General features: G+C 41.2%; 1 protein-coding gene across 4 annotated transcripts in view; it reads left to right on the forward strand.

The window, feature by feature from the left end:
• ASPSCR1 (ASPSCR1 tether for SLC2A4, UBX domain containing) overlaps window positions 1-5,254 on the forward strand; it is a 77,213-nt gene that overhangs the window by 64,997 nt on the left and 6,962 nt on the right. The gene's annotated exons all lie outside the window — the stretch shown is intronic.

The following is a 5,254-nucleotide window of genomic DNA, read 5'->3' on the forward strand; positions in this document are numbered from 1 at the left end:
ATGAATACAAATAGGATAATCATTCAGCAAATCATAACTTTTCCAATGATACCTCACATAACTTATCTTGCATAAAATACATTACAATTATGTCATAATCATATCACTGTGAAGAATACGGGGTGCAGTGTCATACCCGACTTTCCCTGTTCCAAGGCTTTCTGGATGTTGTGTACCACACTCACCACCATGGCTTCTGAGTGCCTTCACATTTAAACATGTGAAATAGAACTTCAGATCACTAATCACTCAGTCAAAGGCCGCACTGTCAATAATGAGTGGATGCTTAGACTGATGGCCCAAAATGTGAAGCTTTCCTAGATGTAAGCTTAGGCATTGGATCACCTCCTCTGCCTGTGGAATATAATTGTTTAGTCTCCTGTGGGCTGTAGTACTTTGGTTGTTGAGTTTATTGCATGGGTGTCGGGTAGTGGCCAGTGATAGATTAGGTCAAACTAGAAGATCTGGTGGTCCCTTTTGGCTTTAAACTTTATGGAAAAAAATTCCAAGAGACTGGATGATGTATCTTTTTTTTAAGACACTTGTAAAGCTTAGAGAATGGACTGTTGGGAACAACCCTGCCCTCATGGGGGAATTTGAATACATCCAGGAAATCAGCTGTGGCACTGATTTCCTGGATGAACTATGAAGACTCGCTCATAATATAACTCCTTGCATTCAACTGATTGCAGGTTTCTAAAATCTTGTTTCAAATAGCTTTCGATTCTACTTGCTATGTAGCCTGGCCTGTGACTGTAAGAGCTTTAATGTTTTCTGATCCATTGAGACTCTATTCTTATTAATATAACATAGAACTTAAAAGAGAATGTGATCTCAGCAGGTCTGGAGAATTCTTGTTCTCTTGAGGCATTACTCAGGAAAGAGCAGAGCGAAGCACTCACTGAAGGGAGCCAGTCATGGAGACAATGATTCAAGCATTGGAAACAGCTGCTCCATCTTTTCAAATGAAAAAATGAGAGTTGACCCAAGAATGTTCACTGAAAACATTCAGCCCAGTGAGATAAGAGTGAAACTCAAGTATTGACACTGTTGATTGGTGCAGCACTTAGCAGTGTGAGAAACCTGCTGACAAGTTCTGTGACTTTGGGATAGTATGATTTCCTGCACCTTCCTAGACTGAGCAAATACTAAAACCACTACATCTTTATGCTTACACATTCCATGGCCAATGTCAAAGTACCTTGATTTTTCCTGTGGTTGAATCTGAGGCTGACTTAAAGACTATTACATAACTGAAAGAGCATGGTCCCTGCCAATGGAATGTGCCCTGCCTGTGGATGACTGGAGTATTCATGTGCTAGTGAGATGTCTTCTTCTAACCCATGAATCATACTCAACCTTGAGGGTTCAAATTAAATTGGTCTGATACCTGAGAACCAAGTAGGAAGCGAAGTAAAGGGTTACATCAGTGACCTAATATTGTACCTAGATTGAAGGGAAAGGGATATATTAGGGATAAGAATTGGGAGGGAAATCTGTAATGGCAGAGCCATAAGAAGGAAAAAGATGTGTGGGGTAAAATAACCCATGGGGAGGAGGCTACATTTTTTGCACGTGTGAACTGCTATCGAGTTCCTTTTTCTCTTCCAATAAAAAGGGTTTGGACTGATGTTTTGCCTGTGGTGGGAAGTGGTTGCGGAGGTGGAGCCTGAAATCTAGAGCTGGGGTTATTTATCAGCTTGTGAGTAAATAAGGTAGTGGTTCCTACTGGGGTGTGCTCTGACTCTGTGTGTTTGAGTGTCTCTGTCTGTTTCTCCCTCTCTCTTTGTGCCTCACTCACAGGCCCTGCCATGAATTTTCTCTGACCCCTTGGGGCCATTCCCACATGCTGCTTTGATGTGTGTGCCCAGAGCTTGAATGACAAGGAAGTTTTAGTGGTGGCAACGGGAAACGAAGAGAAAAAGGCAGGGCTTTGAACTAAAAGGGCTTTGAGCTCTGAGATGTTGTGCTTAGTTATCTCCTTCAGAATGTTAATTATTCACCATGATAATTGGGCGGGAGGGGAAAAAGAGAGAGGGGAGGTTATTAAAAAATTCCAACACTAACACGCTACAAAAACCTCATTTTCCAAGTCACAGTTGCCATGAAAAGGATGTTGTGTGTAAAGGGGCTTGTGTGAGAGGAGGGGCCGGACGGGGGACTCCTTTCTAAGCCACCCCTTCCAAATAGTTGGATCCCTTCAGATGAATGCAGCGGAGACATCAAAGCTCTCACAAGAGTTTTCTCTGGGATTTCTTAACCATGTCTGGTACTTTTTAATTACAACATTTACGGAGAGCTGCCTTTGTGACTGGAGCAGGCAAGCTTCGGTCTTGCTGATTGGCAAAGGAAATGTTAAAAGGTCTAATAAATAATGTTTCCTGCTGCTAAAATGTCAATTTGAGGATGTACAAATTCCTGGCTGCTAGGAGGGAGCTCAGACTTAGTGGATGGGTCTCTCTCTTTCCTGGATGTTACATGCTGGCACCAGTACCATCACTGTGTGCTCATGTCTCCCAGTCCAGAGAGCTGTAAGGTTACATTCTCATTTCAAGTTTGTGGACAGGAAAATAGGTGATGCAGTTTCATTTTCCCAGAAGTTAATAATTTTATTTAATATTTATACTAAGTAGCATTCAGATGTGCCAGTCAGGATCGGGGGCCCTTTGTGCTTCGTGCTGTACATGCATAGGAATACAGGAATTGCCACACTGGATTAGACCCCTAGTCCATCTAGCCTACATCTCATCTCTGATAATGGCCAGCATTTGAGGCTTCAAAGGAAGGTTCAAGAAATCCCACAGGAGGCAGATGTGGGATAATCTGCCCTGTTCACTTCTCTTTCCAGATCATCACTAAATATTTAAACACTACAGTCCTAGTACAGACCCTTCAGGCTCCTGCTGTTCACCTTTTGCCATGATGGAAACTGACCATTTAATCCTACTCTGTTTCCCATCTCTTAGCCAGGTTTGATCCATGACGATCCCTTGCCTCTCACTCTGCAACAACTTGGTTTCTTTATTAGCCTTCTATGATGGACTTTGTCACGGGTCTTTTGAAAGTTTGACTAAATTATGTCAATCAGTTCTCCTTTATTCACAGGATAAAGCATTCTAACAGATTAGTAAAACAGGATTTTCTTTTGAAGAATCCATGCTTGTTAGACCATATCATGTGATCTTCCAGGTGTTTTATGTTTCTATTTGTAATGAGCATTTTGACCAATTTGCCAGAAACAGAGGTAAGTCTTTACTGGTCTATAATTCCCCAGATGACCCCAGAGCCTTTTTAAAAAAGAAGTACAATATTGCAATAGTAGCTATATTTAATAGACCAGTTAATATTTTTGAACTTGAAAACTTCCTTGTGAACTTCTGGATGGACCACCTGTGCCTGGTGATTCATTGCTTTTTAATTTGTTTTCTCCAGCACCTATTCTTCTGCCATCTCAACTCTGAGAGCACTTCATCTATATTACCAGAAAAAATCAGGGGTAGGATAAGTACTTCCTCAATATCCTTTGTGGTGAAGACTGACGCAAATAAATAATTTTGCTTCTCAGCTAATGTCTTTATTTTTCTTAATTGCTCTCTTTAACCCTTGGTGATTCACCAGACCCATTATTTCTTTTGGAAGTTTCCTGCTTCTGATATACTTCATGTAACTTCTTGATGCTTATTTTTGTTCCTTTAGCTGTTTGCTCTTCTGATTCAAGTCTAGTCCTTCAAATTTACTTCTCACACATCCCTGTTATTGGCTTCACTAAAGATTAGTTTTCCAAATTCTGAAGGATCACTGTTTGGCTTGAATAACCTCTTACTATTTACGAGACTGACTGATGGTCTTGCCTTCCTGCTTCCCTTTTTGTTCAGTGGCATGTATGCCTTCTGAGACTCCGTTTTTTTCTTAAGTGACATCCATGCCAAATTTAACGATTTTTACTTCCTTTGCTTTTACGTTTAGGGCCTTTTTGATCAATGCCATGATTTTATTGAGATCTTCCTTTCTGAAATTTAGTGTCATGGTTTTAGTTTTTGGTACCTTTCCCCCCCCCCCCCCCCCCGATGTTGAATGTAATTATATCATGGTCACTGTTACTGAGAGCCTCACCCTCTGTTACTAATTGAACCAGATGCTGCATATTACTTAGGCCTAGGCCTAAATTGAGAATAGCTTTTCTTCTTGTGTGCTTTAGAACTAGCTGTTCCAAGCAGCTTTACTTTGAGATGTAGAGAAATTGCTTCTCTACAGTTTGTCCTACTGCGACATTTGACCAGGTAGTTGAACATACAGTAAATATAATTCTCGCCCCAAAGAGTTTGCTGTCTAATGCTCAACTCGTGTCATGTCATTTAAAGACAGTGGAAGGAGGGGAGGAGGAAGGCAATGTTGAAGATATTATCTGAATGTATACTTTGCAGGGGATACAGGTTTTTTTTGTTTTTTTGTTTTTTTTAAATAAATGAAGAGGCGATGAGTAAATTACTAACAGGTCAGTAATTAATGAAATTCTGTATGGTGCAGAGAAAGTGAATAGGGAAGTGTTGTTTTCCCTTCACAATACACACAAACCAGGGGTCACTCAATGAAATTAATAGGTGGTGGGTTTAAAACAAACAAAAGGAAATTCTTCACACAACACACAGTCAGCCTGTGGAACTCATTGCCAGGGGATGCTGTGAAGGTCAAAAGTATAACTGGATTAAAGAATTATGTAAATTCATGGAGGATAGGTCTATCAATGGCTATTAGCCAAGATGATCAGGGATGCAACCCTATGCTGTGGGTGTCCCTAGACATTTGACTGCCAGAAGCTGGGACTGAACAATAGAGGATGGATCACTCGATAAGTGCCCTGTTCTGTTCATTCCCTCTGAAGCATCCGGCATTGGCCACTATCAGGAGACAGGATACTGGGCTACATGAACCTTTGGTCTGACCCCGTCTGGCCGTTATACTAATCCTTGATCTCTAGCACCTTACAGCTGAGGATCACAAAGAGCTTTATACACACTAATAACTGTCTCTGCTCCTTGGGTGGTGTTACAATAATTTCCACTTTAAAGATGGGGAAACTGTGGTACAAATAGCTGTGAGTCACAGCTAGGGCTAGAACCCATGGCTCAGTCTTGTGCTGTAATCACCAATGTTTCCACTTCTCTCTTCTGCAGAGGGTCTTTTGCCTGAGGATGGATGTTGGCTTGGGCGTTGGTTAGTTAAGTTGTGGCAGTTGTTCACCCTTTATGGCATT

The sequence above is a fragment of the Mauremys reevesii genome, linkage group 15, assembly GCF_016161935.1.
Source record: "Mauremys reevesii isolate NIE-2019 linkage group 15, ASM1616193v1, whole genome shotgun sequence".
In the NCBI taxonomy this organism is placed as follows: domain Eukaryota; kingdom Metazoa; phylum Chordata; order Testudines; family Geoemydidae; genus Mauremys; species Mauremys reevesii.